The sequence below is a fragment of the Pogona vitticeps genome, chromosome 5 (genome assembly GCF_051106095.1).
Source record: "Pogona vitticeps strain Pit_001003342236 chromosome 5, PviZW2.1, whole genome shotgun sequence".
Lineage (NCBI taxonomy): Eukaryota > Metazoa > Chordata > Lepidosauria > Squamata > Agamidae > Pogona > Pogona vitticeps.
Genome location: NC_135787.1, coordinates 177,232,416 through 177,259,072, shown reverse-complemented (window position 1 = coordinate 177,259,072; position 26,657 = coordinate 177,232,416). Strand labels below are relative to the sequence as shown.

General features: G+C 42.2%; 3 long non-coding RNA genes across 3 annotated transcripts; 1 reads left to right on the top strand and 2 right to left on the bottom strand.

The window, feature by feature from the left end:
- Window positions 1-6,607: 6,607 nt before the first annotated feature.
- Window positions 6,608-11,012, bottom strand: LOC144583132 (uncharacterized). The gene is made up of 2 exons (XR_013536750.1): window positions 9,290-11,012; window positions 6,608-7,832 (listed from the first exon to the last, which is right to left on the bottom strand). It is a non-coding gene; the product is annotated as an uncharacterized LOC144583132 (long non-coding RNA).
- On the top strand, window positions 7,823-15,937 carry LOC140707282 (uncharacterized). The gene is made up of 2 exons (XR_012087211.2): window positions 7,823-9,368; window positions 14,279-15,937. It is a non-coding gene; the product is annotated as an uncharacterized LOC140707282 (long non-coding RNA).
- On the bottom strand, window positions 14,803-26,482 carry LOC140707283 (uncharacterized). Its single transcript, XR_013536747.1, has 2 exons — window positions 18,658-26,482; window positions 14,803-15,622 (listed from the first exon to the last, which is right to left on the bottom strand). It is a non-coding gene; the product is annotated as an uncharacterized LOC140707283 (long non-coding RNA).
- Window positions 26,483-26,657: the final 175 nt, after the last annotated feature.

The following is a 26,657-nucleotide window of genomic DNA, read 5'->3' as shown; positions in this document are numbered from 1 at the left end:
CTGGTTTTCTTGACATATAGTATGAAGTTGCACTAATTCCATGTATGTAATGCCCATTTACTCTTATCTCTGTGTGTGGAGAAGTAGCTTCCCAAGACGTTTATCTTTTGGTAGCAGCATGGCCAAAAGAGAGTTGAAGATTATTAAGGCTGCATTTCTCATCCTCTGCTTCTGGCACCACATCATGTTTCAAGAGTTCAAAAACAAGACTGAGGAATGAACTTTAAATTCATCCTGAAGAAGTCTCAAGAGCTTTTTGTACAATTGAAGCATAGGCTGTGTCAGCTGTTCAATCAAGCATCTTAATTAACCAGATAGGATTGGGTACTCAATATAGACAAATAATTCAACAACTATATTCAGAAAACTCTGCAAAAATAATAAGAAATGATGGTATGGCTGAATAAACATTCCTAGGCGAAGGAATGAGACAGGGCTCCCCCTTATCTCCAATTCTATTTACATTGGTAATAGAAGTGCTGGCACAAGTAATCAGAAACTATAGTTTAATGAAAGCTGTAGATACCAGAGAGAAGGATAAAATACACCTCTTTGCAGATGATACATTATTAATAATTAAAAAATCAAAAGATACATTGCAGAAAATTAGAATACATTTACATTTGTTTGAAGAAACAACTGGTTTGAAAGCGAACTGGGAGAAATCCGAATATATTTTATTAAATAATTCAGAAGCAGATAAGAAGGAATTGAAAAAAAGAATTTAAAGGAAGACTAGAGAATGCAATTAAATATTTAGGAATTTATATTACATGGAATTTGCAAGAGATAATTAAATTAAACATGGATAAATTGAAGAAAGTAATTAGCAAACAGATAAATCAGTATAAAAATTTTAAATTCTCATGGTTTGGTAGAATTTTTGTTGTTGTTTAGTTGTTAAGTCGTGTCCAACTCTTCGTGACCCCATGGATCAGAGCACACCAGGCCCTCCTGTCTTCCACTGCCTCCCAGAGCTGGGTCAAATTCATTTTGGTAGCTTTGATGACAATGTCCAACCATCTCGTCCTCTGTCATCCTCTTGCCCTTACACTTTCCCAACCTCAGGGGCTTTTCCAGGGAGTCATCTCTTCTCATGAGATGCCAATGTACTGGAGCCTCAGCTTCAGGATCTGTCCTTCCAATGAGCAAGTTAAAATAGATGATAAAAGTAAAAACTCCACAGTTCTGATTTAGATAAAAATGAATAAATAAGTCTTCCAGCTCTATGTTATGGCTGAATGCAGCTGTTTTTGTTGTTTGAGAGTGAGATAAGGCTGAAGCTAATCTCTGAGTCCTTCTCCTTCGGCAGCTTGGGAGCCAAACTCCCTAGGATCTTATTGCAAATTCAAAATTTTTTTTAAAGACTTGCCAAAACCAAGATTAAAAGCAGAAGCCTAGTTCGGTTTGATAGATTTGTTTTTTCATATAGGTATTATGTTCAGTTCTTTTTAAAGTGTTGTCTTATCACTGTGTTATGAACTAACCAGAGTGGCCATCTTCACACAGAATTCCCCAAAAGCAGCAGCAGCAGCATGCCAAAACTCCACACATGTTCTAGAAAAGCTTTGTGTTTTTTTTTGAGGGGGGGAATCCTATTTAGTGACAGTTACAGAAACTGGGAAAGAAAAAAAGAAACCAAATCCCTGAGCCAAAAGCAAGAAAAGGGAGTAGAAAGCAGCTTATCCTGGCTTTATAAACAAGTACTAGGCAATACGTGTTGCACCGTGACGCCCCTCCTCATTTTTGGAGCCCCCTAAAGCCAACTTGATCCATTAAGATCTACAACAAAAGAGGGAGAGAGAGAGAGAGAGAAAGGCACATCCCAGAAAGTTGCCAGAAAGTATAAAAAGAGGCGGAGATGGCCATGTGTTAAAGCAAAACCTGTACACCCAGTCTTGTAGCACCACAAAACTAGTAGGTTTTAATCTAATCATGGAAAAATGTTTCTTAATACGTATCTTATTTCTGTATGCCTTAATACTAACTGTCCTAACACTTGAGCAACACATCGTTATATGCCATTAAGTTGCCTCCAACTCATGGTGACCCTATGAATGAGCAATCTATCCTCAACTGCCTTGCTCAGCTCTTGTGAACTCAAGCCTTCTCGTCCTTTAGGGAGTCAGTCCATCTCATATTTGCTCTTCCTCTTTTCCTGCTGCCTTCAACCTTTACCAGCATTATGGTCTTTTCAAGAGAATCTTCCCTTCTCATAATGTGCCCAAAGGAGGACACCCTCAGTTTCAACATTTCTGTCTGCAGAGATAGTTTAGATTTGATTTGATCTAAGACCCACTTGCTTGTCTTTCTGACTGCGTGACTGTAAAGCTGTCCTCCAGCACCATATTTCTCATTGGCATAGGTCTTTGGCTTTGGAGCCAGAGGCTGATTTCCTCACTGTCCCTCCTTGACAGGGGCTGGACCTGATGATCCACAGAGTCGCTTCCAACTCTGCAATCCTAAGATGATGATTATAATGACAATGATTTTAAATGGATCATTTTTTGTTCCTGTCAACTACCTTAAATGTCCTTCTTTCACGGCCATACATGATGATCGGAAATACAAGAGTGTGAATGATCTTTGTCCTAGTCTCCAGGGAAACATCGTTATATTTGATGAGCATTTCTAATTCCTTCACTGCTGCCCTTCCTAGTCTCCATCTTCTTCTAACTTCTTGGCTGTAGCCCCCATTTGGATTGATGACTGAACCAAGGTACACAGTATCTTTATTTCAATTTCTTCATTGTCAGCACTAAAGTTGTGCAGTTCTTCTGTACTTGTGGTTTCTGTCTTCCTAATATTCAGCTGCAATCCTGCTTTGACACTTTCTTCTTTCACTTTCACTTCAAGTCATTCCTGCTTTCTGCCATTAAGATGGTGTTATCCGCATATCGTAAATTATTGATGCTTTCCCCACCAATGTTCACTCCTCCTTTATCTGAATCTAGTTAGGCTTTCTCTATTATATGTACAGACTGAACAGATAAAGGGGTAAAATGCATCCTTCTTTAACACCTTTTCCATTCTGTCTCTCCCTATTCTGTCCTAATGATAGCTTCTTGTCCACAATACAAGTTACACATCAGGACAATCAAGTCCTGAGGCACACAATTTCTTTCAGAATGACCCATAATTTCTCATTATCTACACAGTCAAAAGCTTTGCTGTAGTCTATAAAGATTATACTGATTTTCTGAAATCCTTTAAGGCTCTCCAGTAGTCAGCAGATATTTGCCAAATTATTTATTTATTTATTTATTTATTTATTTATTTATTTATTTATTTATTTATTTATTTATTTAATTTTATTTCTATCCCGCCTATCTGATCATATTAGACCACTCTAGGCGGCTTACAGTAAAAAACAACAATATAATTTAAAAACTTTACAGCAGAAGTGTAAATGAAAATAAAGAACAGAATAAGAGAAAGATCGTCAAGGGTTTTCTGTTGGGAAGGCCTGCCTATACATCAATGTTTTTAGTTGTTTCTTAAAAATGCCCAGCGAGGGAGCCGCGCGAATCTCAGGGGGCAAGTTGTTCCAAAGGCGAGGAGCCACCGCCGAGAAGGCCCGGTTTCTGGTCTTTTCCTTTCGGGCCTCTCTCGGCGTTAGGCTCCTCAGCCTTATCTCCTGGCTCGCGCGAGTGACACGGGTAGATCTTGGTGGGAGAAGGCGTTTCGCCAAGTATCGAGGTCCTAAACCATTTAGGGCTTTATAAGTAAGCGTTAACACTTTGAAATCAATGCGGAATCGGATGGGCAGCCAATGCAATGCGGCCAGAGTGGGGGAGATATGTTGGTATCTTCTCAGCCCACTGAGTAGTCTGGCCGCCGCATTCTGCACCACCTGTAGTTTCCGCAGCAATCTCAAAGGTAGCCCCACGTAGAGCGCATTACAGTGGTCTAATCTCGAGACTACAAGCGCATGCACCAGAGTGGTGAGAGACCCCACATCAAGGTAGGGCCGCAGCTGGGCTATCCGCCTGAGATGGAAAAAAGCGGAACGGACCACGGACGCCACCTGGGTCTCCATGGTGAGCGCCGGGTCAAGATGGACACCCAAGCTACGGACCCCATCCCTGGCGGGCAGGGTCACCCCCCCGAAAATGAGGGAGTTTCCCATGTCCCCAGGTGTGGGGGCGCCCACCCTCAGTACCTCCGTCTTGTCCGGGTTCAGCCTCAGCCCGTTCTCCTGCATCCATTCCTGTACAGCCTCCAGGCAACGCCGAAGGGACAGAACGGCATCTCCTGCAGTTGGAAAAAAGGAGATGTAGAGCTGTGTGTCATCCGCATATTGATGGCACTGCGCTCCACACCTCCTGATGACCCCTCCCAGCGGCCTCATGTAGATGTTAAACAGCATTGGGGAGATGATCGACCCCTGAGGGACCCCACAATTAAGGCACCACGGGGCCGAAACATTCTCCCCAAGCTGTACTCTCTGGGGACGGTCCTCCAAGAAGGAACGGAGCCAAGCAAAAGCCCGGCCACCTATCCCCAACTCGGCGAGCCTCCCCAGGAGGATACCATGGTCAATGGTATCAAAGGCCGCTGAGATATCGAGGAGGACCAACAGAGACACTTTGCCCCTGTCGGCCTCCCTCAATAAGTCATCACACAGGGCGACCAATGCCGTTTCTGTCCCATGGCGCGGCCTGAAGCCCGACTGGAATGGATCCAGGGCATCTGTTTCATCCAGGAACGCCTGGAGCTGATCGGCCACCACCCTCTCGACTACCTTGCTTAAGAAAGAAACATTGGCGACGGGCCTATAGTTGCCAATTTCGTCCGCCGCCAAACTAGGTTTCTTTCTTATGGGCCTAATGAGTGTTTCCTTGAGGGCAGAGGGAAATCTACCCTCAAGGAAAGACCCATTAATTATTACAGTAGCCCATTCCGTTGTTGAGGGCCTGGCTGCCTTGATTAGCCAGGCCGGGCAGGGGTCCAAAGAGGAGGTGGTGGCACGACAGCAATCAAGCGTCCTGGCGACAGTGTCGGGCGATACGGGCTGAAATGAGTCAAAAGACACCGGGCAAGACGGGGCGCTGGACATCTCAACTCGACTCACTGTATTCAAAAAAGGAGCGAGATCCCGGCGGATGGCCTCCACTTTGGATTTAAAAAATGCTGCAAATTGGTCCGGGGTAAGACTAGGGGGAGGCCTATCTCCCAGGCCAACTCCGGATAGGTCACGTACTATACGGAATAGTTCCGCCTGCTGGTTAGATGCCTCACTTATCCGGTTAGCGAGGTAAGTTCTACTGGCAGCCTTTACCTTGGACTGGTAAAGGTTAGTTGCGACCTTAACAGCTATACGATTGAAAACCGTCGGGTCCTTTCTCCATTTGCGCTCCAGCCGTCTCCTGACCCGCTTCGACACCCGAAGATCCTGGTTAAACCAGGGCGCCGGGCGATCTCTGCAGTGGAGAGGGCGTTTAGGTGCGATCATGTCAACAGCACTAGCCGCGGCGGTGAGCCAGCCGTCAACCAGGGCCTCGACAGGAGCGCCAGCCAGGTCAGCCGTAACCCCTCTCATGGCATCCTGGAATCCAGTCGGATCCAGTAGCCTTCGAGGGCGGACCATGACAATAGATCCCTGCTCCCTGCGAGGGGGGAGGGCCATCTTGAGGAAGCATTTTATTAGGTGGTGATCCGACCATGACAAGGGGACCGACTCAAGGTCAGTCACCATCGGTCCACTCTCACTCCCATTGGTGGAAAAAACCAAATCTAATGTATGGCCGCCCACGTGCGTAGGGCCGTTGACATGTTGGGACATATTCAAGAAGGCCATGGTCTCCAAGAACTCAAGAGCTGGTCCAGCGGGCTCTGCCCCCACATGCACGTTGAAATCCCCCAAGACCAACAATCTCGGGGAGCCCAACAGTGCCGCGGAGACAAAGTCCACCAGCTCCGGTAGGGAAATGGCTGGGTCGCGGGGAGCACGGTAACCCAGCAAGATCCCAATACCGTCCCTGGCCCCGATCCACACGTGGAGAGCCTCAAGACCCGGTTTTACCACCGAGGAGCGCCTAATTACTTCCAGGTTGGATTTATAAACGATGGCAACTCCCCCCCCGACCCTCTAGTCTGCCCTGGTGTTGGACAGCATAACCGGGCGGGCAGATGAGAGCTAGAGGGGGACCAATCCATGTTTCGGTTATGCAGGCCAGGTCTGCATCTTCCTCCAGAATAAGATCATAAATTAGCTGGGTTTTGTTAGATACAGACCTGGCGTTCAACAACACCAGGCGTAGAGTAGAGGGTTGGCTGGTCTGACTACCTCGGCACTGGAGGTTGGTCTCCATCTCAGAACAAGGAACAGCCTGTAAACATCTGTCCCTTGTTCTTCTAACACGAGTAGGGAAGGAGCCAATGCCATATCGCCCTCTACCCGTGATGACAGAGATGTTTTGTGGCCCCCCGCTGGGAAGGCAGGCCCTCCAATCCATGACGAGAAGGAAAAGTAGAAAGAAGAATAAAAAAAGAACTAATAACTTAATATAATTAAAAGGGAAAAAAGGAAAAAAAAGAATTATACAATACAACAATAAACTCAATACATCAATAAAACATGTAAACGACAGTATCAAACTTAATAATAATTAAGATAAGTAATCAAAAATAATAAACAATAAAGACAAAAATAATAATAACAAAATAAAATAAAATAATAAAAATATTAATCACAAAAAAGCTAAATAATTAACCCCCACAAGTGTTCAAGAGTTTCATTCTACCACCCTGTAGCCCTGTTGCCGGTCTCAATAATGGGTCTGATTTGTAGTTCTTAATTATGTAGTCTAAATTATCTTGAATGCCTCTTCCTTCTAAGAATCCAGCTTGAATGTTAGGCATTTCTTGCTCCATATAAGGTAAAAGCCTTTATTGCAACACCTTGAGCATCATTTTGATTGAATGAGAAATTAAAGCAATAGTCCTATAGCTACTGCACTCCTTGGCCTCTCCTTTCTTAGGGAATGGAATGTATATGGAGCATTTCCAGTCTATGGGCCATTTTCTTTTTCATGTTTGTTGACATATGCTTGATAGGATTTTGACAGATTCGGTTTCTGTGGCTAGAAACAGTTCTATCAGTATTCCATTTACCTCGGTGATTTATTTCTTCGTAATGCTTTCAGAGCAGCTTTCACTTTGCTTTCTAGAACTACGGATTCTTCATCATACGATTCTTCTTCAAAAGAGTTTGTCATCCTTTTATCCATTCTTTATAGGTCTTCAATATACTGTTTCCACCTTCTCTTGATTTTCTTCTGATCAGATAGTGTGCTTCCCTGTTGACCATTCAGCATTCCTAATCTAGGCTTTAATTTCTCTTTGATTTCTTGGATCATATGGAAGAGATCTCTTGTTTTCCCCCTTTTGTTCTTCTCTATTTCTTTGCACTGCTTGTTGTATTAGTTCTCTTGTCTCTATACAACAGTTGCTGAAAAGCTGTGTTCAGAGTTCTGACTCAGCTTCCGACAGCTTTTACTTTTGCTTATTGTCTGTCCTTTGCAATGTTGTTTTCGTTCATTGTTTCGTTTCATTCAATATTTTCATTCAGTGACTCTTGGGTGTGTGGTACATCTACATACATATCAAGCCCATCTCTCATCACAATGGTCAAAGGTTAAAAAAACTGTCAATATTTCCTACATTAACACAAAGGATTTCTCTGCCATCTTCTTTCAGCTTGATATTTAATATTCTCTTTTCCTTTCTCTCTTGAGTTTTAAGTGAATCCTCAGTCTTCAACTCCCTTCTGTCTCTTCTCTCTCTCTCCTCCCTCCATCTTTGCTCAGTCCTGGTGTGTTTTCTGTCTCCTAGAGGAAAGTTTACAACAGTATTCTAAGACAACATAAGTCATAGACTTGTGAGCGTGAATGCCTGAGTTTATTAAAGGATGCTTCCATAGCCCCCTCCCCAGACCCCAATTCTTCTAAAAATTAACAGAAAATGAATTTCTTTGCATCAGTTGGGAACCTGCTTATCTTTCTCTTGAACACCTGTTCCTGCAGAAACCACAAATATCCTGTTACAGTGGGGTCTCGACTTACGAACGGCTCGACATACGAACGTTTCGACTTACGAACTGCTCTCATAGGAATATAGGGACTCGACTTACGAATTTAGATTCGAGTTACGAACTCTTTTTTTCCCTTTTTTTTAAAGCTAAGCCATCTTAGGTTAAAAGGAAAAAAGAAAAAAATTCCCCTCTAGTGGCAGAAGGCGGAATAGCAGCTTCCCATTAGTTTCTATGGTCAAAAAGAGCAGATACAGATTAAATGGTTTTCAATGCATTTCTATGGGAAATGCAGATTCGATTTAAGAACTTTTCGACTTGAGAACTTCCTTCCAATACAGATTAAGTTCGTAAGTCGAGACCCCACTGTATTTTTCGTGTGCAGGTCTGGAGCACCGATCAACGGTTTACAGCACAGATGGCTGAGTTTGTGGTTAATATCGGCTAAACCACAGATATCCTGTGTATTTCGTTTCCTCTTGAAATGTAACGCTTGCTATTAAATTAGAATAACCCAGGGCGGGGGACCTGCTCAAATGTAATACTTAGAAACACCAGCCCCTCTTGAACTCCTATAGGTAGAAGACTCTGTAGTCAAGCCCCCTTACCTAATTGTCTGCCAATAGATATTTTTGTAACCTTATTTCCTTGTGGTTAGAAGTAATAAAAGTTCTTTGCATTGTTTGATCGGGGTCCCTCGTGTCTGGGGGACCCGAGTGGCCATTCAAAATAAACAGCGCTTGTTCTCTCTTGAGTCTGTGTATGGTCAAATCTCATGCTTGCTGGTACAAGAGTGTTTTAACACTTCCAGATTTCTTATATCTGGCTCACAGACTGCAGTATGTAGATGTACCATGTACTCAAGAGCCAATGACTATTTAGAATGTTCATATTTGTGAAATTGATATTTTATTCAATATTTCATCCTGTTTCCATATGTCTGATGAAATGGATGTGTGTATGAAAGCTTACATTAAAATACAGCAATTAGTCTTTAAGGCGCCACATGCTTTTGTCCTTTTTTGTTTTGTTTCTTTGGATTTTGTCTAATATGCCTGCACAGACTAACACAGCTACGTCTTCCAAACCTATTTAGATAAGGTTATTGTTAGAATGTTGCTTGTTAATTGGCCCATATAAGCTATATGGCTTGTGCAAAAGGAAAGTATGACAGACTTAGCAACAGGAAGAGTGTGCTTCCTGACTTGTTATCCTCTTTTCCTGCGAAGCTGTTTTTACCAGTAAAAACAAACTTACTTTCTTTAAGCAGCTTTGTTACTGCTTCTCTGCTTCACTGGGAGAAAGGCCCTTCAGCATCCACTGTTTACAACGCTAGGTGAGTGATCAGGAGTCTACTTGTTGCATTCGAATAAACAGTCTATAAAAGCTTGTTCCAGATGAAATCTAGTCGTTTTTAAGATGCCACAAAACTTCACTGTTTTTTTCCTGAACGTGTGAGTCTCCTTTAAAATGAGATGCCTCCAGTATTCGCTTTAGATTTTTGTTGCAGATGAGGCAAATGTTCACCTGGAGATTTGTTCTCTTGATAAGGCTGGAGGCAATTTAGCAGAGGAAAGTCAGATAGTGAAACAGAAAGAGATAATTTATTTCACTGGTGAGAGGTGAGCCCAGGACAAAAAACAAGGAAGTACAGCATTATGGTGTAGCTCAGGAGATCTCCCTAATGCTTTGAAATGTAACAAAATGCATTAGAATTTAGCTATCACATAAATATCTAGCCAATGTATTTTCATATGTATAGCAAAGCCATTGTCTGAAATATGTAAACGCTCCCCTACCTTTAGCAAAAGTACCATAAAGCAATAAAACAAAACACAAGCTTCTCCCCAAGGAAATTCGAAGGACTAGCGCTTAGAAAGGAATTTCAAAGGAACCTGCTCTGAACGAAAAGTGGATGTCTCTGGTGGCCAGCATGAATATTCATTTTCTTAAACCCTCAGTACATCTCATTACAATTCTTAAGTGAAACTGTCCTCCACATAGCCACACAACTTTTATAGTGTTTGGTAAAAGAAAAGAGGAGTATAGCATCTGTGTCTACCAATTAGCAAGTTACAAGTATTTATCTTTCACCAATCAACAAGCTGGTCTCGGACAATTTCCTAATAAGGCAGGTATTGCTTTAGTGGACTCTAGTCACGTAGGCAAGAGACAAAGGAAATGACTAATGTATAACTGTAAACGTTGTGAGTACTTCCTTTTCCACACAGCTGTGTCTGCATTAATAAGGTGTGGGAAGCTTATTGCAATCTCAGTTGTAGTGGACACCAGAAAATAAATTATTTGGAGGCAGCAGGTAGTGTCTGAAAGAACCCTATCTCTCTCTCTCTCTTTCTACCCAGCAGGCCTTCAGGGGAGGCACAAACTGTTCTCGCTGGAGGTCTGAATTAATTGCTTGTTTTGGGCTTTTGGTATGAGGCCAAAGGAGGCATAAAATTAAGCTGAGTCATGCATGATGCACTGGAGCCTCTGGTGGCTCTTCAGTAATCCGTAGGGCTCCTAAATAAGATTTTGAATTAAGCTCTTTCATCCTTTGTTCCAATGCTATTCACTCCTCCTCCATCGAAATCCAGCCCAGCTCTTAGTTTGACTGTATGATGTCAATAATTTAAGAGATGCAGATGATGCTGTATTACTGGCAGAAGGCACCAACAACTTGACAGCTGATGAAAGTGAAAGAAGAAAGTACAAAAATAGGACAGTAGATGAACACTAAGAAGACAAGATGAAACAAAAATAATACAGAATAATTATTTAACTGTAATGTTGACAACGAAGAAATAGAAATGGTTAAATATTTTGTATAACTTGGTTCGGTCATCAATCCACATGGAAACTGCAGCAAATCAGAAGAAGACTGAGACTTAGAAAGGCAACTATCAAGGAACTAAAAAAGATCCCCAGATATAAGGATTTGTCATTGGTGATCAAGGCCATGATAATCCACACCATTTTATTCCTAATTACTATGTCCATTTGTGAAAGCTGGAGAGTTAAAAAAAAACTTAGAAGGAAAAAAACCGATAGGTTGTTGTAGGTTTTTCGGGCTGTTTGGCTGTGTTCTGAAGGTTTTTTCCCCCTAATATTTTGCCAGTCTCTGTGGCTGGCATCTTCAGAGGACAGGAGTTAGAACTCTGTGTTCTAGTGCAGTGTAGTTGAGTATTTTCAACCCTGAGTGCTCACTGGAAGGACAGATCCTGAAGCTGTGGCTCCAATACTTTGGCCATCTCACGAGAAGAGAAGACTCCCTGGAAAAGACCCTGATGTTGGGAAAGAGGAGAAGGGTATATCAGAGGACGAGATGGTTGGACAGTGTCATCAAATCTACCAACATGAATTTGACCCAACTCTGGGAGGCAGTGGAAGACAGGAGGGCCTAGCGTGCTCTGGTCCATGGGTTCACGAAGAGGCGGACATGACTAAAGGACTAAACAGCAAAAGTTGAGTATTTGTAGCTGTGCATCAGTTTTTTGTCCTTTTCAGGAGACTGAGAGATTATGGTGATCAGGGTGTTTTTGTTATGGGTGAATTGTTGTGATAAGGGGAGGAGATGATCTGTCACTGTGATTGATGGGTGTCATTAGCTGGTCTTTCTGTGCAGTGATCACCAGTCCTTGTGGCTGGGTAGAGTTCATTGACCTTTTGCAGGTCAACGAACTCTACCCAACTGATTCCTTTGAAATATGATGTTGGAGGAGAACTTTGCAAATATTATGAACAACCACAAAGACAAATGAAAGGCCCTTAAATTAACTCAAGCTTAAACTTTACCTTGAAGCAAAAAGGACAAAACTGAGACTGTCATACTTTGGATATATAAGGAGAAGGGAAGGGACAGTAATGCTTGGAAAGTTGAAGGCAACAGGAAAAGGCCAAATACAAGAGAGATTGATTTCCTAAAGAAACCACAGTTGTTGTTTTTTTACAAGGGCTGTTGAGGGCAAGATGTTTTGGAGGTCACTCACTCATAAGGCCACCATATATCGGAGACAAATTGATGGTGTGTAACAATTAAAGTTGGAGGGAGACAGCATGTGGTTCAGATAAACAGGATGCTGACACTAAAAGTCAAGCACTAGACAATTAACTAAAGGTTGGAAGTCTTATTTTTTATAAACATAGAAGAAACATTGATTGAAAGGCTAGCACATAACACATTGTTCTCAGGTCAAGAATGAGACTTCAGGTGAAACCAGCAATACAGTTCTGATCTTAGCTTCATTTCTTGGTTAACCACCAGGTACTGTTCCCTCAACATCAGAGGCAGATAATTCAGTCCGCAGTTCACCACTGTGGCTCTTCTAAATGTGACTGGTGAGAGGAAAAATTGGCCTACAATTTTTTAGAAGTCGTCTGCTTCAGAGATAATATGTCCTATTTACTATGTATTTTGATGTGCTGAATTCAAATATGACAATTAAAACAATTGATTGGTTACTGTTTCCACTGCTTCAGTGGGAAAAAATCTACATGAAAGTGCAAAAAATGTATCTTTAGTGACATGTTGCAACCAAGGTTTTTGTATGCCTCGAGGAGGTTTTCCACCAGCAAACCTTGTTTCTGAGAAAATTTATTGCCACTAACTTTCCATGCCATCTTTTCCTTGCTACAAAACCCATGGTCAAATGCATCATCTCAAAGACGTTCACGAATCTGAGGACCAACAAAGACACCTTTCTTTATCTTAGTTTCACTTAACCTTGGAAATTTTCCAGGGAGGTACTTGAGAGCTGCTTGTGTTTTGTCCATGGCCCTGACAAAGTTCTTCATCAGATCCAGCTTGATGTGTAGGGGTAGTATCAAAATCTTCATTGGTTCAACTAGTGGTGGATGCTCAACACTCCCCCCCCCCGGCTCCAATGACTGCTGGAGTGGCCAGTCTATCTTGATGTAGCACAACTATCCCATTCACAGAGAAAACAGCATTCCTTTGTGTATCCAGTCTGCAGACCAAGCAAGAGAGCAACAACCTTCACATCACCACAAAGCTGCCACTGATGCTTGTCATAATTTATGCACCTCAAAAGTTGTTTCATGTTTTCATATGTTTCCTTCATATGGACTGCAGGACCAACTGGAATTGGTGGGAAAACATTGCTATTATGCAGCAAAACAGTTTTAAGGCTGGTTGTTGTGGGTTTTTCGAGCTTTTTGGCTGTGTTCTGAAAGTTGTTCTACCTAACGTTTCTTCAGTCTCTGTGGCTGGCATCTTCAGAGGTTTTAGGCTCTTCTTTGCTGAATCAATGAACAGTCTCCACTAGAGATGGGGATCCCTGTGCCAAGTAGACCTAATGAGGGTCCGGCCCCCAGGACTGGACTGTCTACTCATGTGTCTTGGCACTGTGAAGGTCCCACTCTTCCCGCCAGTGGAGCCAGGAGCTCTGCCTGGGTGGCCACTCAGCAGCTGTGTGGGGAGACACATCCTCCCACCCCCTGCCTGGACTGGCCAGCTGAGCAGGGAAACAGCAGAGCTCCTAGTGCCATTGGCAGGAAGAGCGGGACCTTTGTGGCACTGGGACAAGTGAGTGGACGGTCCAGTCCCGGCAGCTGGACCCTCATTATGTCCCACTGAGACGGAGATGTTCGTATACATTTACGGATATGAATATTCCCACTTCTAGTCTCTACTCATCTGGATTGTGAACAATGTTGAGGGCTGCCATCACACCATCAACGTTGTTGCAGGCTAAAATTGTTCTGCCTAAAAAGCAAGTATGGTACAAACCCAGTCATAGATTTATTCATAGATCCAGTCAAAGATGATTTTAGTCATTTCTGGTTTAAACTGAGATCCCTTCCCTTTATAACTCACTTATCCTCTGCCATTCCCAAGTCAAAGGTTGTATTTACTGACCCAATGGTATATTTTAAGCCAATCATCAATTTAAGCATAATTTTCATTCTCAGTGGCTCAGAATTAGTAAAGTTTGATTACATTTATTTTGGAAACATTTTGGCTGTAGATCAGCATTATTACTCAAAGAGTTCTAAGCTCACTTTTTTGGTAATTCTTTCTTCTGGGGATTTATTGGGCGAACTAGGTAAGGAGTTACTTTTTAAGGAAACTATTTTGTGATTGTGTGTGTAAATACCTTTTTACTGGAATTTAAGCCCTGTCAAGGTCACAGGAGGGAGAGAAGGGAGAGTGGGCTGTGAGATTTTAAAACAGATGTTTGTGTGGAAAGAAAGCCAAACATTGTTTGTTTGATTTAAAACATTGTATAGTCCACAAGATATCACAATAAAGAGGAGGAGAAGGAAAAAAACGTTGGAGGAAGCAGAAGAAAACAATCAAAAGAAAAAAGCAACATCTGTGGAGAAAGATAAGAGGAGGCAGGAATGGAGAGAAGCAAAGCCACAGAGGAAGGTCAGCCAGGCAAGAGTGAAATGAAGAAAGAAAGAAACATCACAACCTTGAACCAGTGGAGACTGGCAAAGCCTTTGAGCACACAGGCCAACAACAGCTACCTGAAGGATTAAGAAAACAACTGCCATTCTCCCATTCATATTTGTATATCTGTATACTTAACAGTTTTAGCTTTTAAATACTGTTTAGTAATGTAAGCCACCTTGGGTCCTTTTGGGGAGAAAGGGGCACACAAACAAACAAACAAAGCAAACTGAAATTATATTTGCAATTGACTGCTATCAACAGCTAGAGTTGTCCATATTTGCTTTACAAACTTTAGCTTGTTGTTTAGCATTACTGTTTACTGGAGGTTCTAAAATATAGTTATGTAGTTACCTGTGGGTCTCTTGCATGACTGTAGCTTGCAACTCTTCCTCCTCTGTAGAAAAACCTGCCATGTTATGTACATTTATGTTTGTTATAAAATGCCATGTTAACCCCATTTTATTTATTTATTCTACTTATATCCCGCCTATCTGGTCTTGCGACCACTCTAGGCGGCTTACAGACACATAAAACAACAAGTAAATATAACAAAAGAAATTATTACATTAAATGACCATTGGTCATAAGGGGGAAGAATGAAACCCAGATCAAGGAAATGCCTTTACAAGGACTGCTATAAAACTTTTAAAAATCAGTTGTTTGTATGCCTCTTAGCGCCTTATTCCTGCATGCTTTATTGCTTACTGTGTACTGCACTGGGCTGACAAAACAAGATGCCTGGCTGGGATGTCCCTTCAAGGAAACTCACCAGCTGTATCAGCCTAGCAACAAAATATAGCTCAACAGTTACAGTTGCCTTGTCTGATTCCTCTCACCTTATTTCCTTTTAAGGTCATCGTTTGAACACTGCTTGTTAATTGGTACTCGTAAGCCTTTGCCTTGCCTTTGCCTTTGATAAGAAAGTGTATAAAAGACTCCAGAACTGCATCATAAGTGTGTTTCCTCTGTACACGCTTGACGGTGTTTTGTCCGTGCTGTGATTGTTCCTGTTTTTTACTGGTAAAAATAAATGTTCTCTCTTCAGGCTCACTCTGCTCCTTGGCTGCTGTCTCCTTCTTTCACCACTGAGATGGACACCAGTGTCCACAATTGCCACAAGAAGGACCAACTCAAGTTTGTAAAACAGCATGCAAGCTTTCATGTTCTCCAGATCTCTACACAAGGCAAGATGGTAGAAGGAGAAGAAAAAAAAATAAAGGAGGTTAGGAGAGAAAATGGTGATTGAAGTTCAACAGCCAGGGTTCCTGTGTCTAATTGCAGTCTTAAGATGGAGCAATGGAGAGCTTCTATCATGTACCTAAGTGGACTAGTAGTCATTGGATAAATGAACGAACTAACAACACTGGATGAGCTCCCAGTTTTAAAATATATTTTAATGAAATGTGATTCTTTCCTCCCTTCTGTTTCTAAAAATGTTCAGTGGTTGGAAATAACTCTTTTAATAAATGGAAACTTTCCCCTCCTGAAAACTTCATTTTTTCCCCATTGAAATTAGGCTTTGAAATTAACAAAGATCAGGGTACTCTGGACTTTTAAAAAAACGAAAGTATCCTGAGCTCAGTTCATTTTTGGAAATTAGAATTAAAGAACAGGGCCCCTTTCTTTAGAAGGTTTATTCTTAATAGTTTCTCCCCTGGTTGATTGATCTGAATGCTCCCACATATTAACTTGGACATAAAATACATTTGTTCATATGATTTATTTACACCAGGCCTACATCCAAATATATGTTCAAAGTGTACCAAGAGATGTACTGTTGGTTGTTGTGGGTTTTTCAGGCTCTTTGGCCATGTTCTGAAGGTTGTTCTTCCTAACGTTTCGCCAGTCTCTGTGGCCGGCATCTTCACAGGACAGTGGTGTCCTCTGAAGATGCCGGGCACAGAGACTGGCAAAACGTTAGGAAGAACAACCTTCAGAACATGGCCAAAGAGCCTGAAAAACCCACAACCACCATTAGATCCCGGCCGTGAAAGCCTTCACGATAAAGATGTACTGTTATTTAGTTCTAATTGCAAGTCTTTTGCACAAGTTGGTAGAACTTGAGGTTGGAGTCATTTTTACATGGATATTCTTACAATGTTTCATGAAAGCACAACACATTTGTTTATGAGCCTTTTAAATTCCTTGGCCTTCATCCCTAATTTAAACAACAAAGAATCTTTTGACACTGTGGAGACCAACACATTTTATATGGCACGGTCTTTTGTGGAGTGTGGTCCACTTTATCAGAATCCATGAATGTTTATTTCTGATAACACTTGCTAGTCTTCAAAGCACTTGTGGAGAAAACTTAATCTTAAGTATTGAGTTGGATTCATTAACCATACTCTCATTACTCTGAGGCAAATGAACAAAGGGATTCTGGAGAGCAGAGGTGCAATTTTCCCCCTGAACCGAGCATCAAAAGACATTCTGGGCTCGAAGAACCTTTTGAAATTGACATATTTGCCTGGCTCTGCATCCTCAGTACAAAGCTGAGAAAGTACCTTTTGGCTTAAATAATAAAGGCTGCTTGCTAGGTTCAAAAGCAGCTTGCAAGCTATTCGCGATCTGGTATCCTCTACAGCAGTGGTCCCCAACCTTGGGCCTCCAGATGTTCCTGGACTACAACTCCCAGAAGCCTTCACCACCACCCCTGCTGGCCAGGATTTCTGGGAGTTGAAGTCTAAGAACATCTGGAGGCCCAAGGTTGGGAACCACTGCTTTACAGCTAGTAGCTAAATTTCTGTAAGTTAGGATAACGTATTTTCTTTCTCCTTTTTGGCAGTTTGTATCATCATTTTTGTAATTCTACAATGGTGGTTTTCAGTTGGTAGCCATATGCTTCTTTCTATCATTTTTCTTCATATGCTCTGTTTCAATGAATTGATGATAAAGCTGGCAATTCTGGTTTGCTGGCCACCAGGGAGCAGTTTTGAATTCCAATCTTGGCTCTGATTCACTCTGCTAAGAAGGATATACAGTATTTTGGTTAAAGTTCCTCGATCTCTTATCTTCTAACAAAATTGGGATGGTGGCAATTACCCTTCCCTAGGGCTCCTTGGTGATTCGGCCATCGAAATATGATCACAACAGTAGAAGACATATAATTGTTTTTGCTATAGCAGACTGACACCACTACTCTGGAAACCTCTATTTAGGCATAAGCCATACTCAGAAGAGTCACATTTTGATGTCATCAGATTCAGATGACCATGAAGGTTCATTGACTCAGTGGGGTCAAAAGATTGTTGCAACACGTTGAGAGGTCTTCTGAAGTTTTATTCAGAGATCAACAGGCATATAGTAGCTTGAAGAAAGCCAGAGCTGATGGGTTACAGAAAGCAAGAAGGAAGGGCTTAGCTGCTCTTGGCTGCCATTTTCTTACATACTCTAATATCATAGCCTTCCCCTTGCCACATCAACCATGGTCTTCTCCAACCAGACCACCTGTACCACGTCAGGAGTGGTCTCCTCCAATCAGGGGATAGGCTAACCACTAGTTGCAGGTGTGAGATCCCGGAACAGTTACTAATTGGAAAAACAGGAAAGGAGTGTGGGTATATTTAGCAAAACTAGGTCAGCTAATATGCATGTTTAAAGGTTATACACATAGGCCATATAAATCCCATGTGAAGCTGTTTCTTGTTGATTACACATGTCTATATGTTGGCCAGCAAAAATAAAGGAAATGATAGAGCTTGCGGGTGTTTTGCAGCAGCAAAACCTCAGCTGGGTACATCCTGTTGCAAAACCCACAAGTTGTATCCATCTATAAGCTTGGTTCAGCAAAAACAGTTACAAGGGGATTTGAAATAAACTTCCTGTTCAGAGAGCACACACAAAAAAACACATTATAAGGTGGCTTTACAAGGAGACTACTTGAGAATGGGGCCTTGCAGTTTACAATGGAAACTCAAATGGGCTTGAACACATTTCCTCAACAGTTTTCTGGCTACATGGGGGGCAGTGTGCACTTGACAACTTAAAGCAGATTGGCAACTCAGAAGGAAAACAGGCCTGCAAGACATGTGGAAAGCAGGCTTTAAATTTGCAGTGTTAAATCCTATCAGCAGTGCACGAGCAGGGTGAGGGATAGTTGCCTAGCTGTCTCAGAGTGAGAGAGTTGCCTCTGGCAGTAGATCTGCATGAGTGATGCCTTTTCTATTCTCCCTTTCCCCAATCCCTCAAAAGACCTGCTGCTACTCACCTAGCCAGTGTGGCTCCTTCTCAGTTACCAAGCTTAGAGGCAGGCAATGCACTACTGACCAGTTGTCTGGAGGAAGCTACCTGCGGCAGGTGAAGGAAATCACCAGAGTCTGGAACTTTGGCTTTGAAAAGTAATACAGTATATTGATTTGAATGCACACCTGAATGTGGTGAGGAGATTCGAATGTGTCAGGGAAGCTGAGAGCAGTGCTGTTAGGAAGCTATTCCATTACTTGTCTTCTGGCAGGCTCAACCAAGGCAAAATGTTCATAGCTGAGAAACCAGACTAAGACCCATCCCCTCTTCAAGATTAACAGTCACATGAGCGAAAGAGAATGGATGATTCTGTTGATGACGGGAGCCGAGAAATTCTTGGAGAACAGGTACAGGGCAACAGCAGTAGTGGAAGGTGACATTGCTGGAAAGGTATGTCACTATAGTGGGAATAGTCCATCCAAGTGTGCACCTCACATCTCTCCTTTGAACTATTTTTAAATTCTGCTTTTCCAGTTTACTGCTTTGTCAGATAAGCACTGCCATTTCAAAAGTTATTATATCAATTCAGTGCTATGTTAGTTGCTCTTTTTTAAAGAGATGGGGAAAATGGCAGTGTTAATGACAGAGGGGATGTGGGTTGCCTATTATCCTGGTGAGAACTGTAGCAATTTGAGACCCAAAATTTTCTAAGATAGTTAAACCTTCCATATGAACAACAGCAGCAATTTAAATCTTAATGGAAACTTCAGATTGTCCTAAATCAATCTAAGACAGCTTTCCTGTCTAGCTGTACCCTAAATCACTGATGTTAACACTTCTTGTTGAAATAGATGTTTGCACCAATTTGGAAGTGGGAACTGTATTTAGAAGAATTACTAAGGAAGATCATCTCATTCTACACTAGTAAAGCACATATAAAAAGTCTGCATTTAAAAATGAATGTTACAGATGTTACCCTGGTTTGAGGCTAGAGGTCCTGCTAAACAAATTCATGAGCAATTAGCAAAGACCAGAGAGAGAGAGAGAGAGCGCAATATGCAAGCAATCTTTATTATATGATGCAGTACGGGAGTCTCGCTGGAAATCACAACAAGATTAACACAGTTTATACAGTATATGTTTCCAGATTATTACTTCATATCTATTGTGAAGGACAGAAGGAGGATAGTGCGCCGTCCTCACCCCTAGAGACATCTAAAGAGGAAAAGGGAAGCAGAGAGAGAGAGGTGACTGAGAAATATTGATAGAGAAAAGGAAAGAGACAGAGGAGGAAAAAGGAAGGATAGAAGTCTGTCTGGTGGAGGAAGGAGAAAGAGGAAAGGTACCCGGGGGATAGCATCAAGATCATGGGAAGTGATAGTACCACTCTCTGCCATGCTGGTGAGGCCACACTTGGAGTGCTGTGTCCAGTTCTGGTCACCACAATACAAAAAAGATGCTGAGGCCCTAGAAGGGGTGCAGAGAAGAGCAATAAAGATGATAAGGGGACTGGAAGCTAAATCCTATGAAGAATGAGTAAAAGAACTAGGTATGTTTAGCTTAACGAAGAGAAGACTCAGGGGAGATATGATAGCAGTATTCCAATATCTGAAGGATTGCCACAGGGAAGAGGGCATTGATTTATTCTCCATTGCGCTTGAGGATAGGACAGGAACGAATGGGTGGAAACTGGTCAGAGGGGGATCCAACCTAGAAATAAGGAGGAATTTCTTGATGGTGAGAACCATTAAGCAGTGGAACAGCTTGCCTCTCAATGCTATCGGTGCCCCATCACTAGAGGTTTTCAAGAAAATACTGGATAGCCATCTGTCCAGGATGGCATGCGGTCCGGGATGAGTTATCCTGCCTTGGGCAAGGGGTTGGACTAGAAGATCTCCAAGGTCCCTTCCAACCCTACAACGATTCGATGATTCCTCTCTTTGTTCTTAAGAAGAAGCCTTGTTTATTGCATGACTGGAGACAGGATAGGTTGAAGACAGTATGCCTGGAATGTGCTGATCCTATCTGCATTCCATACCATCAAAGAGTCTGACTACATAGCGAGATAAATATGAACTCCCTCACTGTGAATGTCCTGGGGAATTCAGGTTTCTCTGGATTTTGTTTGCATTAACTGGCCACACAGGCCGGGGGGGGGGGAATTGGCTATACAGCCTTGTTTGCAGCTTGTTATCATAGCTCCTGTAGCTCTTCAGAAGACGTGGTTATAGGAGAACTATCTGAATGATGTGTAAACAAGAGTTGTGTGGCAATTTCGTGCTCTCCCTCTGTCAGTACAAAGTCAGCAATAGTTACTGGAACAGTGTGTAACAAGTAAGGAGAAAAGGGGGACTTTGGGTAGCTATAGCAGCTGTGATTGGGTTCTTTTAAAGCTGGTGACAGTTCCTCACATTTGGCAGGAATAAGAGGCTGAGACTGAGTTAAAGAATTCTCACTTTCTACTTTATTAACATGCAGAGTATTATCTAAAGGACCGCCTTCTTCCATATGTGCCTGCCTGTCCTCTAAGATCAGGCCAGGAGGCCCTTCTGAAGGTGCCATCCCTGAAAGAGGTGAAGGGGATGGCATGTCGAAATAGGGCCTTCTCGGTTGTTGCCCCCCAACTTTGGAACACCCTCCCTAGAGAGATCCGCCTGGCTCCGACACTCTTGGCCTTTCGGCGCCAGGCAAAGACCTTTCTGTTCACCCAGCATTTTAATTAATTAATTTTAATGTTTTAATTGTTTTAAGAAATATTTTAATATATAGTATTTTATACTGTTTCTTAAAATGTTTTTAATGTTTTTAGGTTTTAATGTTGTACGCCGCCCAGAAGCCACTGGCAATGGTGCGGCTAAAAAATATTGTAAATAAATAAATAAATAAATAAATAACACCAACTGGGCCGAAACATGACAAATTGGGTAACTGTCCATAACTTGTCCATAAAGATTTCTCATTCAACAACTGTTCATTCACTGTGGGGCTGAACCAAACCGCTCGCGATTGGTAATCTTGCGTAGGGGTGCACTCCTCATCACGCAGACCATCCCACAACATGGGTGGCATGCCCAGTCTCCCTCCTTCGGTGGGGTGTTGTACGCTGAATCTGGAGAGATCACCTTTCTCCCATGTCCTTGCCCAAGCGGAAACACAATCTCGGTCCATTCTTGCGTTTCATAGACTGTTTCACTTTCCCTTGGGACCTCTGGGTTGGGAAGTAAACCTCCTATTTTCAGATTAGGAAAGTCTTTTAGAAGGTCGTGCGCTTTCTAATATTCTGGATCACCTTTCCCTGATTCTACTTCTATCTTGCTCTCTTGACTTCCTTCCTCTACCCGGCTGCTAAGCCTCCTTTCTCCCCCTGCTTTTATCTCCTCCTCCCACAGGGAGAGTTTTAACTCCTCCCCTTTTCTTCCTTCTCCCTCCTCCACTAAGCAGACTTCTATATTCTTCTTCTCTTCCACTAACATTGCTGTCATTCCTCCTATGCCACCCTTATTGATATCCATTTCCTCTTTTAAAGGTCTTGCAGATAAGGAAGGCTCACTTGTTTCCTTTTCTCCTTCACAGTGATAGAGAACAACGGGGTGTAGACAGCTTTCTTGGTTTTTCAAGACACACAAGGACAATTGAGCAATAGATAAGGGTGTAGTAACTCCACCAGCAGCGAGTGGGAAAAATAGATTAGGTATATACCAGCATATAAAGGGGAAATGTGAACTGTTGCAACGAGATAGAATGTAAGCCTTCCGCTTTTGGCCCGATTGGCCAGAGCGATAGAGAGGAACAATCATGTCGGGTATATAAGATGTGTCTGAAAAACTGGAGAGATCACACCCTGCAAGGTTGTGCTTTTTCCATGCTTGCAAACATGAAATAAATGCTTAACTGTGTTCTTTCAAGTTGTGTGCTTCTTTGGATACATAACAACAGCAACATTGTTCTTATTATTCTAAGTAAAGCTGACCACAATGAAAAAAGTCCTTGGAAAATCTGAGAAAAGAGGAACTACTGGGAAGGCTTGTAGGGCATCAACATGTCTTATAGAAATCTGTCTATGATAAAGTGCTGCATCTTCAAGCATCTGAGCCTTGAGATTGCAATCGTATTTGTGATTCAGTAATGTATGTGTGAGAACATTATTTTTACTTCAAGCAAAATTATCTCTGACAGTCACAATCTAAGTCAACTTATAACAGAAATCAAAGAATTAAAATGAAAAGGCTTCATAATTTTTCCCACTTTTCTAATAAACATAATGCTACACAGTGAGATTGCCTGGATAACAAAAGAGAGGGTATTTTTGTTATACCCAAGAAGGAATCTTGAACTTAGAGGAATATAAAAATTTCAGTTGTTGTTTGCAACAGAGAAAACACCTGATGGCACAATTAATAGTTAAATGTTCTAAAATGGATCTGCACTGTGTTTTGAACACCTTGATGCCATATTAATGTATTCATTTATTGGTAATATCTGCAAGTCTTTTACATGCAGAGGTTACCTGGCGTGTTCTGTGCTGTCAAGTCAGAATTGACTTATAGCGCCCCTAATAGGGAATGAGAGTTTCCACAAGCAAGTGGAGATTTGGACCCTGTTCTCCACAGTCCTAGTCAGCCACTCTTTCCATTATACTACCATACTATACCACACTAGGAATCCAAATTGGGAAGGATACCTTAGAGAGCTAAAAATTTATCCAGTGCATCTTCCATAAGAATGGGCTTGCTAGAAATGAAGGCTACAATCCTGTACCCACTCACCTTAGATAACTTAGTGAGAATTACTTCTGAGTAGACATATTGGCTGAAATCCTGTAAGTTTCAACTAGAGTAAGCCCATTTGATTATGAGTAGGATTATGCTGCTGTTTCACAAAGATTTTATTTTTTAATGAAAGGAGTTGGGCACATCCTACATTTTTCATTTTTCTGATATACCTCACTGTATAGACTCTATATTGAAAAGAATTAAGGGCAAAACTTTATTTCCATAGTAAGCAGATGGACTTTCATCCCCCACCCGAGTTTTTCAACCCCAACAGCTGCTTTATTTTTGCTTAATTTTGAATTGGAATGCATCACTGCAATATCCTTTTAGTTAAATACTGTACTACAAGATTTCCCATGTCAAGTAGCCTTTAACAATGAAAAGGAAATCCTCTCCTTTTGCCACAGAGGAAACAGTGATAACTTATGGGAATTAACATGAGAAAACATCCCTCAGGTTATACTGAATGTTTTTTTAAAGAAGGTAAAGTGCTGCCATTTGGCCATTGGGCCTGTGTTAAGTGGAAAAATTAACATGTAATGGTAAGAAACAGAAATTAACAATTTGTTCCTCAACTCTAGAATCTGCCATTCCCAAGATCTGAAAACTGCTGGCTCTGCAGAGAGCAGAATGCTCCCTGCTAATCTTCACAGAGCACGGACAGAGTTCCTACTCCAGTCCTCTGAAGATGCCGGCCACAGAGACTGGCGAAACGTCAGGAAGAACAACCTTCAGAACACGGCCAAAGAGCCCAAAAAACCCACAACAACTTCATAGAACGCTTCTCCTGCTGCTCTTAGGACCAGTGAGCAGGGTTGGGAAGGAGGCAGCCTTTGTTTTCCCTCCCACAAGGGGACTTCCTCAGAGATGCACACCTCGGCAATCAGATTTTATAGCTTAAGCCTTTGTTTACCTTCCACTGACCTGTCACAAAATAAAGCACACCCAGTGCAACCTATGCCAGCAAGGAAAAATTGCATGCTGTGACAAATTGGTGTCCTTCATTATTTGGAGAAATCATCTCTACCAAAAAACAAAACAAAAAGTAACAAAAACCCTGTAATAAATATATCATTTGGTGTTACCCATTAGTCATCCTCTCAAATAGGTCACAATACTTTTGTAGCTCATCAAGGTAACTACTTCAGAGCTGAATGTGTACACTCTGATTTCTTGTCCAGAATCAAACCATACAAAATATTTCCTTCAGTTCCCATTACAGCATAGTTTTTTGTGGCTTGGAATAGCTACCAGAGGCCAATATATAAGAACAAAATGCTGGAAATTATAGGAAACAATATTTTCACTTTGCATGATGGAATGGTATACCTTATTCTGTGATGCTCCCCGAAGACAAGAATGCTGCAAATCTTTTAATAGCAGAAAGTGACTCGATTTATTTTTATTTATTCATTTAAAATATTCACACCACATCCTTCTCCTCAAGAGGCCCAAGGCAGCTTACAATATTAAAACAAACAGTATTAAAATCTCAAAAAAAGAGAGAGAAATAAATCATTACAGAATTGAAAAGAATTAAACAGATAGAACGTTAAAACTAGAAGCTAAAAACATATTAAGAACAACAAAAGCTGAATTGTGTTAAGAAACCTCACTTGAGGAAAGAGAGCAAAGATGGGTCAGCCCAGCTTTCCACATTGCATCGTTTTTGGAGCAGCACCAGAGAAGGCCCTCTCTCCTGTCTTTACCAAATGTACCTGTACTTAGCATAAACCTCAGCAAGCATAACCATCATGTTCTGGGTGGAGGTAGCAGGACACAGAGAAACTCGGAAGGGTCAAAGTAGTGTGGGAATATATGATGTGCAGCTGAACCTAGCCTGGTGGGTGGGTAATCCCTCCTCCTTTCCCTGATCCGTGGACCTGACAAGAGATGGTTCAAACAAAATGGGGTTTGTTTCAATTGGAAAGAGGAGTATAACAAAACGGATTCACTCGGTCAACTTTCCCCAGGGCTAGTAAATGGCTTCTTAACCCTACCTCAGTATGACAGCACTGGGACAGGACAGTCTATAGTCCAGTTCATGGTGGGTCATCCCATGGGTATGAACGTTGAGGCTGGCAAAATCAAGGGCTGTTATGCCCGCAAAGTGGGCAGGGTAGATTCAGGGTTGGTGCCCAAAGCTGTCCCTGCTGAAGGTGATGCTGATGCTCCTTTGGCTTTTCATCCTTGAGTGTCAGAGCTGGGCTGGTGTCAGCTTCCTGGGCCCAGTTCTCAGCTGCAGTTGAGTGCACTGCTTCTGGTATCTACCTCCCCCCCCCATGCCCAGTAATATAGGCATGGGAGAGAATGAGGGTTTTTATGTTTTTCTCCCTCTCTCTTCGGAATTCCAATCTGCACTAAGAGACCGGGCTTCCTTTTTTCATGTAATCTAACTCTACATGAAGGGGATTCTGGTGGTTACTGTTGGTCTTCTTCATCTTGGCATACCTCCTCCAGTTCTTCTTCGCCATCTCTTCTTCTGGCAGTCTCTTCTCCCCCTTGAAACCTAACTACCCTTGTCCAAGGTTTCAGTCTCTTCTTTCTCCTCCCACTGTGACTTCCTCCCTTCTGCCTCAAGCACCTCTTCTATACCCTTCACCTCTCAGCTGCCTGCTTCTCCATTCCTCTCTTCCAGGGGCTGCTTCATCCTTGCTGGGGTTTCTTCTACCTTTTCTACAAGCAGTGTCTTGATCTTGGTTTGACAATTCCAGGCACGGACCTGCCCCCTTTCTGCTGTCTGGCTCTTGTGCCTGGGGATTAGGCCAGGTTTAGACAGCCTGCTAGAGGTGCCCTTGCAGGTGTCCCCCTGACAACGTAGACACAGCTGAAGTGAGGAGAGGTAGTTCCAGATGTTCAACAGATCAGTTTCTGGGAACAATTCAAAATCCTGGTTTTAACCTGTAAAGCACCAAATGGCCTGGGTCGAAGCTATTTCAAAGACTGTGTCTCCTACTATGAGCTGGCTCAGGTGTTAAGATCATCAGCACATTTGGGCACAGCACATTTACAGGTACATCTGATGGGGACACAGGAGAGAGCCTGCTTTGTTGTTGCTCTCAGACTTTGGAACTCCCCCCCACAGAACTCCCGTTCTTTTCCAGATGTTTCTGTTGATTTGTCAGCATAGCTTATCAGCCTTTCCTCTGGTGGCTTGTCAGTTCATAGTTTAGTTTACAAAGCATTCTGACTTTTTCACTAATCTTTAGGGAAAAGTCTTGCTTGTCAGCAAAGTCTCTCTCTCTCTCTCTCT